Raw genomic sequence first — 14,147 nt, 5'->3', positions numbered from 1 at the left:
ATTTAATACGGCAATTTCCAATGATATGGTTTGAGGAAAATACCTAAGGCCGGAGTATAAAATTGGTGAAATATTTCTTAAGAGTAATTTGAGAATTTCTATCAAAAAATTTTAAGATGTTGTTTTACCCAGGCATTCCTCTCTTAGGGATGTACTGTGGGAAATAATTCAAGATGTTCCCAAAGATGACAGTTATTTACAATGGCTAAAAACTGCCAACAATCTATCTGTCCAATAACAGGAAATAGTTTATCGATGTTTCCCAAAATGTGTTCCTTAGAGCACTAGTGTCATAAGATTCTGCTTGAGAAAGAGTTCCACAGTAATTAAGTGTGGGAATTCCCTTGGAATGAAAGGAAAAATTTACAAGCCAGGCTCACGTGACAGAAAAGCTAAGCGACTACGTGGGTTCATAGTGAGTTCAAAATTCTAAATTTCGTCTTATTAGCCCTGAGTGCCAACCATCAGAACTAACAGAAGCAGGTCCACTATGAAGGCGTTTAGCCCTCCACAAAAGTACCTTGTGGTCAGGTGGAGGGGTGACCCCCCCGCTACAGCCACAGCGAGCTCCGACTTCTGTGCTTTTGGCTCTCCCGACTAGAGCCTAGCCAGCCAAAGGACACCACACCACGCAGGCGCAGGAGCAGGCGCAGGCGCAGCGAGCAGCCAGTAGCGAGGCCAAGCCACGCCCCCTGCCCTGCAGCGCAGTTACGCCTGGGCGGGGATTTGACAGCAACTTTCAGTCATCGCACTACAGACGGTAGTGTGCCCTTTCGGGTCTTCAGCCCAGCACGCACACTGAAAGTCTGACTGGTGAGTTCTGATGTCTGCAATACGGGGCAAAGTTAACTAATTGGTTCACTAATTAAACGGATTGATTATCATTTTAACTGAAATTCATTTTTATGTTTTACATGAGATAATTCATTGTGTCGTTTGTTACCCATTTAGAATTTTAAAAGAACGAACATTTATTATTTCACAGTTTCTGTGGGTCAGGAATCTGGGCACAGCTTAGCTGGATGGCTCGGACTCAGTCAGTCATGAAATTGCAGGCAGGCTGTCAGCTAGGTCTGGGTTCACTTGACCCGGGAAGGTTCAGTTTGGAAGCTTACTCCTGTCATTGGCATGATGCATTTCTTCACCAGCTGTTGGTTGAAGGCCTCCTTCTGTTCCTATCCATAGGACATACCCAATATGGCAGGCAGCTTCTCTCAGAGTAAGCAAGAAAGAGTGCAAGAGCCTAAGAAAGAAGCCACAATCTTTTTGTAACCTAATCTCAGAAGTGACATCTCATCACTTTTGCCATATTCTGTTAGAATCCAGGCACTAGGTGCAGCTCACACTCAAGGAGAGGGGTTACACACAGGCAGAACACCAGGAGGTGGGGATCACTGGGGCCCTTTAGCTGCTGCCTGTTACAGTCATTAACATGAAAGCCCTTGAAATTCTTAAGCGACTAAGACTTGCTAAGTAGCCCCTTCTCTAATCACAACGGAGATCTGACAGAAGGGTGGAGGAAGGGGCCACAAAGAGATACTGAATTTGTGAAATAGATGGGTAGATACCTAACATTGGGTTTTTTTTCCAATTTAGTTTGGTGAAGATTTTCACTGACTGGAGGAGGTTCTTGGGGCCCCGGGGAAGGAAAATGGGAGTGGATGGGTACTGACAGGAAAGGCAAAGGGTGGAGAAAAGAGAGAAAAGGTCTCAGAAACAATTTTCCCAAGGGCTAATTCAGCTTTATCACAGCAGTGTCACTTCAACCCATTCTGGGCTCATTTCTGGTGCAAATAATCTAGGCCTCTTGTGACTCATCTGCTTCCTCCTGCTTTTATGTACATTTTTTGTCATGTCTTGCTCCTTTGTACCTTAAGAAAATTCAGAAAGGAAAGAAAAGCTGGCAATATTCAAAGCAATCCAGTATTTTATTGCACTTAATCTCCAGAGTGAAAGAATAACGTTCTCCACTCTTGTTTCCAATGCCTATGTAGTTACACAGATAATTGGATAAGTTAACGGGGAAACTCTAAATAATTGCACAAGTCAGCACAATCAATTGAGGAATTAAAAAAAAATTGTTTTGACCTTAAATCCCTCAAATGTGGGACCTCAGTCAATTTATTTGTCAATAAATTGGTACCCCTCTTTCTCAACATTTGTGGGAATACTGTTTTTCCTCCTGAATTGACACAAACGATCTCATCCTTCCACCTACAATTTACTCAGTGAGACATATGAAAGTGGGGTCTATTTTTGGCTCCCTAGCAAAGCTGCTAAAGGGTATAATCTTTTTCTCTGCCCTGCCTGGGATGGACTAGGTGCCATAGGAGGTCTTTTCTATTTCTAATTTTTACAACACCTTTCAGCAAACAGCAGGTAAACAATTTTAATACAAGGCCATTTTCATTATGTGTCTGCTAGAGAATATGTCCCTGCATTAAAATAAACAGTAATAATATAAAAAAAGTTTGCTCATACAATAATAGCAACCTTCCTAAATTACAGTGATTGTGCCACCCAGCAGTATAATACAAAATGTGGTTTTTATCCCAAAAGACACAGAATTTATTATTTTCCACCTACCTGGCATTTTAGAGCACTTGGAACCAGGTTTCTGAAAGAACAATTCAGTACATTAGCTCTCAAATACAAAAAATATATTTTCAGCATTGAAATGACTCATTTAAAGCAGCACTTCAACAAAATGCTGTCCACCCTGCCCTGGTAATTATGTCACGTCTGGTGTATACTAATTTACACAGTGTATTGTTTTCCTGCGTAATTAAGGCTATTAAGCCGAATTCTGAGGCTGTGGTTAATTAATTAAACAAGCACGCAGAGAAGTTACTGACAGAGTCAGAGCCTTGTTTCCACTCTCCTGGTGGGCAAGATGCTAAAGAAATGGCTGTCACCTGGGACTCTCCCTCAGTCACAATTTTCTATTCACAGGGAAAAGTACAAAAGTCATTTCCCAAAAAGTAGACATTTCAATTCATTGCCCCACAATCTCTCACCACGGAATCACCAAGCATGACATAGTATTTAGAAATAAAAGCATATAATGAAACTGATTACCACTTCTCCATACTTTCATCAAAGTGAGGGGTGTTCCAATATACTTGCTTTGGGTTACCTTCAGATACTATCTCTTCATGGATTATAAACTAGATTAAGTCAGGGGGAGGTGCTTTGTACAGACTTTTCATTCTTTTCAAGGTGCTTTCTCCAGACTTTTCATTCTTTTCAAATTCATCCAGAATAGTAGATCTAAGCATTCTTTGTGTCAGCCACGAACACATATGAGAAAATCCTAACTGGCTTGGGTTTCACAATCCTTAAACAATTGTAACATTTCTAATTTTTTTTACACCACACCAATGCTGTGCTTTCCACCCAGTGCACTAGCCCAGGACACTGCCCCCAAAGCACTGGAGAAAACTGGGATACCCAGAAGCAATGATCTTCAGTATCTCTTTTTCAGTTATGTAGCCTTTTCAAACATGTCCTTAAAAACTAATCTTTAGACATCTCTTTCAAATGTTCTGGTTTTTTTTTAACTTTTTATAAATGTAAATTTGTATTACAAAATAAATATTTGTATTTCACAATGACTCCATATTTGGAAAATGTTAACTTCTCTCTTTCAACTATTCATAGTGATTATTTGATTATTACTAATCATTGCAGGAGTAGTTATCGAATCTTACTACTGTTACTGTGTCCAAGAACCCAGATCTTCAGGAGAAGTGGGGAACCCACTGTATGAAGAAATGCTATAAATCAGATAAATGCCAGTGTATGGTACTATTCTGTGTATGTTCTGGCAACATAATTAGGAGATCAAGTATAAGACAATTCAGAATTCTTTAATGCACTTAAAATCACTGTCATGAAGCAATGGATGGCAAATTTGCATGTGAAAGGAGTGTGAACAGCATGTAGGAAGAATTGTGAAATTACTATAGTATTTATTATTATAACTTGGTGTCATGCTAGTCTCATTTTAGAATGAACTATAAGAATGGATTAAATTAGTGCCATTTTCTTTCCTTGTTAACATCTTTGTCACAAGAGCAAGCTGTCAGAATTTTATCTAAAATAGGCCATGGATTATTCCTCATGATAGTTGGCCATTTCTAAACTGTGGCTTTGATTGGTTGTTCTTACCCCTGTCCATGCAGACATGTAGGTTGAACACAGGGAAATAATAATCTTTTAAGAAACTAATCAGGTTGCAGACACCCTGATAAAGGTAGGAAGGACAGTATTATGTTACGATTTCAAAACAGCCTTTGCTCATAAAACATTATCTTCCGAGAAAATGCTTTTGACTATTGCTAAAAAAAATACTCTTTGACACATGACTTTAGAATAAGGACTACTCAGAGATGTGTAATCTTACTAGTATTTCTCCAAGTTTTTTAACTGTCAGAAGATAATGTACAATGAACATTTCTCTCAGGGGTCAGGAGCACCATGGTCTAGTCAACTTTAAGATAAATGGTGATCAGAATTTGATGATTTGTTACTTTCTTCCTGTGTCTTTATCTCACTCATTGGTCCCCTAGGCCTCAGTTTCTACATATAATGTGGAAGCTCTATTAGTACAGCTTTTTCAGAGAAACAGAACCAGTGGGATATAAAAGGAGATTTATTCTGAAGAATTGACTCACCCAATTACGGAAGCTGAGAAGTGCCATGATCTGCCTTCTGTGAGCCGAAGACTCAGGAAACCCAGCGGTGTAATTCAGTTCAAGTACAAAGGCCTAGGAAACAGGGCAGCTGATGTAAATCTCAGTTGAAGGGCAAGAAAAAAGGTGATAAGCCCACCCACTTTCGGGAAGGTTAATCTACTTCACTGAGTCCACTGATTCAAATGCTAATCTCATTCAGCAACATCCTCACCGACACATGTAGAAATAATGTTTAACCAGATATATGGGCATCCACTGATTCAGTCAAGCCAACACATAAAACTATCACAGATGCCCCTTTCCACTATGATTTTCCTCCCTGCCAATTCCTCATAACAGGGGTTACTATAGGTCTTGGTTTGCCTGGGACTGTCCCACTTTATGCCTGTTGTCTTAAACTATTAGAAGCATTTTCTTTCACTCTCAAAAGTACCCCAGCTTGAACAATACATTATATGATCATACAATCATAATACTTTCTAAGAGCCTCTCTGAGACTCATCACTGTTTATATTTTACTACATAGATATGTCTTTATATTTTACTACATAGATAGCTCCCTTACTAGACTGATTTGAGGACAGAATCTAGCTTCACTCATCATTTTGGTTATCACAGGGCCTTGTACAGAGTATATACCTAATAAATATTTTTTTAATTAATGAAAATATAGAGTGCTAAATCACTACAGTGCCCAAAACTATAGTCATTAACAGTTTTGAAAAACTAGTATCTAGAAGAAGATAGCCTTATTTTATACTGAGTAGATCAAACCCCACTTGAAACATCTGTGTAGTAGGTGACAAGGCTTCTGGGTAGAATTTTCATGTGTACCTTAGATGAGAGCACCCAGCTAAGGAAGCGAGTGCAGCTAGCATTCAGCCTTACTCCATTTGTCATTAATATATGTTCTATTTGGTCTAGTGGAGACCTGCTACCTAGTTTCCAGAGGTCAACACAGGTTTTATAGGACCTGAAACTTATACAGTTTGGTGTGGGGGTGGGGGGGGCGGGAGCACTTTCAGAATAAACAAAAAAACTTATGAATACAAAACTAGGTATGAAGGTCAATACTTATTTAGAATAAGAAGTCAAATTTGGAAAAGTTATCAAAGTATCACAAAATTCATAGGAATAATGCAATACTTTTGTTATTTATCTGTTTGGCATACCTCTATAATACTGTTTCTCCTGCTTTTTGGCTACAGAAACTTTTTCTTAAAGACTATTATATTATTTCTTTTTTAAGTAATCTCTACCCCCAACATGGAGCTCAAACCCACGACTCCCAACATCAAGCATCTCATGCTCTACCAACTTAGCCAACCAGGCACCACTGGCTACAGAATACTTAAGTGATTTTTTGGCATGTGGTACCCCTTTCCCCAGTGCCATCTGTTGAAGAGACTGTTCTTTTCTCATTGAATGGCCTTGGAGCCCTTGTTGAAAATCAACTGTCCATATACATAAAAATTTATTTCTGGGCTCTCAATTCTATTCGATCAGTCCATATGTGTATCCTTATGCCAGTAACACACTGTTTGGATTACTATATCTTTGTAGTAAGTTTTGAAATCAAGAAATATGAGTCTTCCACTTTGTTCTTCTTTTTCACAATTATTTTGATTATTCAAGGTCCTCTGAAATCCTATATATTTCATTTCAATTTTCAAATCAGGACTAAAGCAGCTAGAGTAATTTAACTGTATACAGAAGTGATTGCAAACATATAAATGGATCCCACTGAATCCAAATAGTATGCATTCCAAATCAACTTTCACTTAGTTGTATCCAAGAACTGCTACGGGCTGCTAATGCACTACCCTACCTGTGATGGACGGAAAGTTGAAATGGAAAGGCATAGACAGCAATGGATAAAATATCTTCTTTTGGCAAGTTTTGCTAAGACATATGCCCATATGAACTCATTTCTAGGGCCCCATGTGTGTGAGGTACCCTGAAATTTTTGCTTCACTGTAAATTTGGCTCCTAGGCTTTATGAGCCCATGAGAACAACCCGCAAATACCTAAATGACATCATATAGAAGTTGGAATTAGGATTTGACTGAGACTACTCTGAAGGTACTGAATGTACTGACTTTAATCTCTGAGAATGATTGATTTAATAATCTGTATTTTGGGGTCTACACCGCACCAAAGCAGCTTTGTGGAAAGTAAGAAATAAATCCAGTCAATCATGTGAATTTATCAACTACACAATCCCAGATAACCTGATGTATAAACAAAGCTTCTCAGTTTAGAACATTATCAGTGAGAAATCTATCTTTTTACATCTGTTTCTGTGTGTCTCCCTTCATTGATCTTAAGTTTAAGAACAGAAATTCTCCATCTTTAAATCCCCAACATCTAGCTCAGCATCTAGCCTATTCTGGTTGCATACAAGAGGTACAAATATGTTTTTTTAATCAGTGGAGGAATTAATAAAGGTTTAGATTATTAACCCACAATTTTTATTTAGTGCTTATTGTACACAAAGTATTATGTGGGAAAACTTTTCTTTTGTCCCTCAGGAATCACATGACATTTTAAGAAAATAAGAATTATAGGGGTGCCTCGGTGGCTCAGTTGGTTAAGCATCCAGGTCAGGATCTCACAGTTTGTGAGTTCAAGCCCTGTGTCAGGCTCTGTGCTGACTGAGCAGAGCTTGGAGCCTGCTTCAAATTCTGTGTCTTCCTCTCTGTCTGCCCCTCCCCTACTCACACTTTCTCTCTGTCTTTCAGAAATGAATAAACAATAAAAAAAAATTTTATTAAAGAACGGTAGGGAGACTATCACAGTTAATTCAAAGGAATTGAATGGCTCTGAGTGAAATAATAGACAAGTAGAAATAAATAGACCAGTTTCCGGTCAATGTCACATTTACTCAAGTTTGTTTAAAGCCTTCGGAGTGCAGACGCCCCAGGGCTCTTTTTGCTGAAGAAGAATCATTCCTTCAGTGACAACTTGTGCTGTTCCCTTAGGAATACACTAAGACTGACATATTCTGTCCATGTGGAGCTAATAGTCCTACAGAACTAGATACACACAATCACAATCCCCAGATGATGATGAGATTCAACTACAGCAGCTTTCATTCTTTCATTATTAAGGGTCTTCTGACCCCAGTTTCTAACGTGCAAGGGTGGAGGGGGACATGTTTTCCCAACAACAACAGCAACTGGTGTCTACTTAAGATAGCATCATATTCCACAGGTAAAGGGGGTCACTCCTACAAGACAGCCCTTACCCCCCCTACACACACACACACACACACACACACACACTCACACATACACTTCAGATGCCAGTGGAGAGTTCAAGTTGTCACCGGGGCTTTAGATGAAATTGCTAAAGGTCAGAGATTCCAACCACCCACTCCTTGGGTCTGATTAATTTGCTAGAGCAGCTCACAGAACTCAGAGAAACATTTTACTCACTAGATTACTGAATTTATTATGAAAGGACATAACTCAGTAACAGTCAGATGGATGAGATGCCCAGGGCAAGGTATGTTGGAAAGGGCTCCAGGCTTCCCATACCTTCTCCAGGGTGCCAGTCTTCCAGCACCTCCATGTATTCACCAGTCCAGAAGCTCTCTGAACTTTGGGTTTTTATGGAGGCTTCATTAAAAAGGCATGATCGGGGCACCATGGGAGGCTCAGTCCGTTAAGTAGCTAACTTCAGCTTAGGTCATGATCTCACGGTCCATGGGTTCAAGCCCCGCATCAGGCTCTGTGCTGACAGTTCAGAACCTGGAACCTGCTTCAGATTCTGTGTGTCCCTCTCTCTCTGCCCCTCCCCTGTTTCTCTCTCTCTCAAAAATAAACAAACATTAAAAAATTTTTTAAAAATAAAGGCACAATTAAGGAAATCATTGATCATTGGTGATTGAACTCAACCTCCAGTTCCTCTCCCCTGCCCAGAGGTCAAGGGGTGAGACTGAAAGTGCTGACCCTCCAATCACATGGTTGGCTCCACTGGCAACTAGCCTCCATCCTTAGATGCAGTCCAAAAGTCACCTCAGTAACATAAGAAGACACCTGTATAGCTGTCATCAGTTAGGAAATTCCAAGGGATTTAGAAGTTCTGTGCCAGATATGGGAATGAATACCAAATACATATTTCTTATTATAAATCACAATATCACAATTGTTAAGTTGCTCAGGTCTCTGTCTCATGCAGTTAGCAGGTGGCAGTAGCTGCCCCAGTGAGGTAATCAAGATCCCATCCAGGAATGAGCTACAGATAGCAGTCAGTACTGCCAGTGTGTTCTGTAGCACTTAGACATCAAAGCAGAGAGAAATTGAGAATTGTAACAAAAGGTTTTTTAGTTGAATTGTTATTATGGACTGAATGTTATGTCTTCCCAGAATTCATATGGTGAAACCCTAATCTCTGTGTGATAGTATTTGCAGGTAGGGCCTTTGGTAGGTAATCAGATCAAAAAGGTAGAACCCTCATAAATGAGATTAGTGTCCTTATAAGAAAAAAACAAAGCAAAACAAAACAAGAACTAACTAGCTCTTTTTCCACCTTGTGAGGACACAATGAAAAGGCAGCCACTGCCAACTATGAAGAAAGCCCTTATCAGAAAGTGACCATGCCAGCACCCTGATCTTGGACTTCCAGCCTCCAGAACTGTGAGAAATAAATTTATGTTGCAGATAAACCATCCAGTTGATGGTATTTTTGTTATAGCCACCCAAATTGCCTAAGACAACTGTTCTTAAATTTCTTTCATTTTACCTTTTTTGTGTGTGACAAATTTTGCCCTTCAAATATTAACCATGCCTAGTCAGTAGACATGCTGTTTATGAGTGAGGACAAATAAAACATTAAAAACCAAAGCTTATCTGCCAAAAGCAAAACCAGCCTAAATCTCAGATATACTACGTGTGGAACTAAGAAAGGTAGATGAGAGGAGAATAAAGAATGTCCATAAAAATGGACATTGCTCATTTGGATAAGGCAGAAAAGAAACAGTAATGTTTTATTCTCTACAGTAAATTTGATGATTCAGGAAACAGAAGCTTAAGTGCTTTAGTATTACAAATTTCACTATTTTAAAGAGAAAATTTTAACCTGTAGCATCAAAAACATTGATGTTTGTTAAGTTTAGGAGAAGCGAGAACAGGACCTTGTTGTGGGAGTCTGGAACAAAAGGACCTGCAGGGAGAGGCAGAGTGCTGAGAGGATGGGTGCCGGCCTTGGTAACATGTGGCCTGGGCTGGAATCCTAGCTCTGCCTCTTTCTCACTCTTCGACTTTGGACATGTAATTCTACATCTCTGTGCCTCAGTTTCCTCATCTGCTTTGTGGGGAGGAAGATATTAATATTTGTATTCTAGATTACTATGCATAATCTCCTATACCTACTTTAATTATACTAACGTAGTGTTATGAGGAGATAACTTAGTTAAATCATTTCCTCTGCCTTGCTCAGTACCTGGTACTTCATAAACACTCAGTGAACTCTCAGAAGAAAATCTTTCAGGGGCACCTAGATGGCTCAGTTGGTTAAGGGTCCGACTTCGGCTCAGGTCGTGATCTCATAGTTCATGGGTTCAAGCCCCACGTCAGGCTCTGTGCTGACAGCTCAGAACCTGGAGCCTGTTTTGGATTCTATATCTCCCCCTCTCAGCCCCTCCCCTGCTCACTCACTCTCTCTCTCTCTCTCTGAAAGATAAATAAACATTAAGAAAGAAAGAAAGAAAGAAAGAAAGAAAGAAAGAAAGAAAGAAAGAAAGAAAGAAAGAAAGAAAACCTTTCAAATTTTACTGACTTTTTTGCCTGGTTCTATATACTCAGTATTTGACTTTTATTAAAATGAGTTTTAAAAGACTGCTATTATTGCCATAACTATTGAGTGCCTATTACTACATCATGAAATGGGTGAGCATATATGACAGCTATCAGCATTTAATCCAAAAGGGCAATCCTGGACCCTCTGGCAATTTTTTCCATATACTAATTTGTTATTAGGTTCATCTGGAGGTGCCATTTATGAGACCCCACACAAACCAAACCATTAATCAGAATTAATCACAGGAGTAAGATAAAAGCCTATGGCCAGCCCTGGGCCAGAGCAGCCTCTTACGCAGTCAGAATGCATTAAAACTGTGGACACCGCAGTTTTTTGCAAAGGATGTGGGAGGGGAGAGGAAACAAGCAAACAGGTTTCAGAGATTAAAGACAATATGATCTTCAAATGAACCTGACTTAATGCCGCTTACAAGGGTCAGATCAAGGGTGAAGAAATGAGAATTGGCCAAACACTAGAGCAATTTCCAGCTGTATAAAAAGCCACATATTCTTTTCTTCACCTACAACAGAAAATACACTGAGAGACAAGGAGGGTTGATCGTGGATGCCAAAAATGTACTTTCCATTCTTTGAGGCTTCTAAAGTCTCTTCCTTTATCCATTTTCTATTTTTCCTCATATTGCCATTCTCTGTTTTTGTCAATGACCTTTCTTCAATACAACTCACCCTCTGTCTAATGGCCTGAAGAGGACTTCTTCACATGATGGAAAGCTTTAGATTTAAGATCCACCCCCCCCCCCCACTTCATTAGAGGGAAAAGTGAACAGCCTCTATGTGCTGGGTGTTAATGAATGTGAAGAAAGATTTTTTTTGTATGTGTTTTACACATTATGTTCTTGACTCCTAGAGGTGCTACAATAAATTGCCGCGCTTCATTTACAAGGAGCCATAACAGAAGCAAAATGAGTATCTGGCGACAAATTGCTTCTCAGTCACCCTGGGTCAGGCTGTTGGGGCTAATGAGAAGAGGGGCTCTAATTTTAAACTCCTCCTCAACCAAGCTATTCCTGCATTAATGTTCACTGTTGTAAATTGTAAAGTCAAATGAAGGAGCGCTGTTGAAAATTAACCAGTATTTTTATCCTTTGAGTACCCAATAGAGCATATTTTGGCTTCTGTAGCTTGTGGTTATCGAAGGCGGCTCAGCTTACACCAGGAGTGCCAGCCTTCTCCATGGACTCCCCCCCTCGTCGATATCACACCACTCTCCTAATTCCTCTGGCTTTTGCACCCAAGCCTTCCTTCCACCTTCACAAAGAAAAATCTACTGGCAAAAGTAAGTAGTATAGGTTTTCAACAAGATTATAATGTGGCCTACAGGAACAGTGTTTGAAACCAGCCTTTTTGTGGGTCCATTGAGCAAGATCCCATACACAAGCATTCAAAGTCAGAGAATTGTACTCTCCATTTAGTCCTGCTGTAAGTTTAATGCTCTGTAATTGTGCACATGGAGGAAGAGCCTAAGTAAATCACTGACCCTGTGAGGGCTGGAAGCACTTTGTCTTTGGAAGCCTAAAGCAGGATTTGAACAAATAATGAGAAACCAATGCAGTACCTGCCTTCCACAAAATACTTTCCTAATCCCACATTTTGCCAGTTCATAAAAGTAAACAGCAGGCAAAAAGAGATGCAGGAGAAAGGAAGATGTTTTATCAGACTATGTAGGATTTTGATCCCACGTGGATGAACAGGCAACAACTCAAAATTCAAGGTTTGTATTTTGGGTTTTTTTGGTCATGTGTTTTAAGCGAGTATTAATGAAATGAAGTTCCTCTTCTGTGTAATGTGTCTGTCCGGGTGCATTCTTCCATGGAATCACTACATAAAATACAAATTAACCACACTACCCTAGTCTAATCATTGTAATCAGTTATGTTTTCATGTGTACATTACTGATATATAAGGCTGTTGTAGTTCTTGTGTGTGGTTTAATTGCTTGTTTTTGCATATCTTGTGTGATTGATGATGTTCTAGAAATCTTTTCCCCTAAAGGAGACTTTGTAAATTACTTTGTTTAGATGCTAATGATTGTATTTCATTAGTGGCCCTCTCATCCAGAATCATCTTTAAATGAATGAATATGCCATAATTAAAAATCTGAATTATGAATTACTTTGAAAGGAGACAACATTGTCCCGATTTCCCACTGCGACACAGTGTTATTTCAATTATGTAAATATGTTTAATCATTCCCCTTTTGTTTTTCTAATTATTTAATATTAATGTTGCTTTACCCCTTTATTGCTACAAGAAGGGATATGGCATCTTAAATGAGAGTACTTAGACAAGTGATACACAGATGACTAGATTAAAGCAGACATTTATCAGAATGCATAACCCATTTCAAAAACAAACATGCTATTAACATTCATACTAATATAGCAACACTGGCTATAATTGCACTTCATGAATGTTTTGTCTGTACAAATCTAATGTATTCACAATGAACAATTTCCAATTATTGTTTTTTCTTATAGAAAGTCCAAAACCCCTGGTGAAAGTTTCAATTATCTAGAGGTGTACATCTGAACCAACCAGAAGATCCCCATTTTTTCTACGGTAGGAAATACGCAGCTGCTCGAGTACTACTAGACATGACATATTCGACTTTCACCCACCCACCTTTGAACCTTCAAAAAATGTTTGCTAAAAAGAATGTGTTTTTAAGTCCCCCCCCTTTTTGCACTCACTCCCTGAAGTAGGAGAAATATTAGGAAATTTACTCTTCCACTCAACAGCTCTCACATGAGCCTTCAAGAAGCTACGCTTATGAGAGAAGCATGAACCCAGCGGAGGAGAGCTCCGGAAGGGTCACCGTGTATGACAGTCAACTTTATATATTCACACTTCAGGCATCTTATTCAAACCAACTGCAGAAGCCTGATTTGTTCTTTCGAAAACATTATGCTGACTTCAATTTAGACATTTCTATTTTGGTGCAGCTAGACTACACAGGAGTGTGTTCCTCTACCATTTAGTAATTTAGATACTTTCAATATTATTGCTAACTGACTCTTGAGGTATAAGAGCCTTAATTATGTTGGTTTAATATTTTGTGCTTAAATATTGTTATTTGTAAACTAACAGTGGGAAACACTACAACTTCCCCACGTTCCTTTCTTATTGCACTGTTACAATAAAATATGCTATTGTTGATTGTTGAGTTTTATTAATAATATTAATAATATTAAGATCATGATGAAAATATTTGTACTTTCATTACATATTAAAAGAGTGAGAAATCTTTAAAGACCTCCTTTCTCAACCACATTTTTTTTTTTTTACTAATTTGAACCTTTAACTTTAGTAACCACAGAGACAAGAATTGGTGTTTAATATTGTATCTGGGTATAACTTGCACACAAACATACAAATTACTTCACTATATCTACAAAACCCTCGATGACATCACAGTATCTGTACGTAAGCAAAATATTTATTTACAAGTTATAAAGAAAATTGTGGAAACTGTTTTCCACTTAATATAATACATTTTATTTCTCGTGGTTTTTTTTCTCAATGAGAGAAAAAACATTTCTCATTGAGAAAACATTCTCATACCCAAGGAACTACTGATCTTCCCCTAACTAAGGGAAACCTTTGATTGAAATGTTTCATGATTGGGGTG

At 38.8% G+C, this 14,147-nt stretch overlaps 1 long non-coding RNA gene across 1 annotated transcript; it reads left to right on the top strand.

Moving 5' to 3' along the window:
- The first annotated feature begins 728 nt into the window (after positions 1-728).
- On the top strand, positions 729-13,638 carry LOC132668441 (uncharacterized). Its single transcript, XR_009605579.2, has 4 exons — positions 729-813; positions 9,239-9,337; positions 11,641-11,795; positions 12,997-13,638. It is a non-coding gene; the product is annotated as an uncharacterized LOC132668441 (long non-coding RNA).
- Positions 13,639-14,147: the final 509 nt, after the last annotated feature.

This window comes from Panthera onca, chromosome B3 (genome assembly GCF_046562875.1).
Source record: "Panthera onca isolate mPanOnc1 chromosome B3, mPanOnc1 haplotype 2, whole genome shotgun sequence".
In the NCBI taxonomy this organism is placed as follows: Eukaryota; Metazoa; Chordata; class Mammalia; order Carnivora; family Felidae; genus Panthera; species Panthera onca.
Note: the sequence above shows the minus strand (reverse complement) of the source record. Positions and strands in the feature narration are given on the sequence as shown.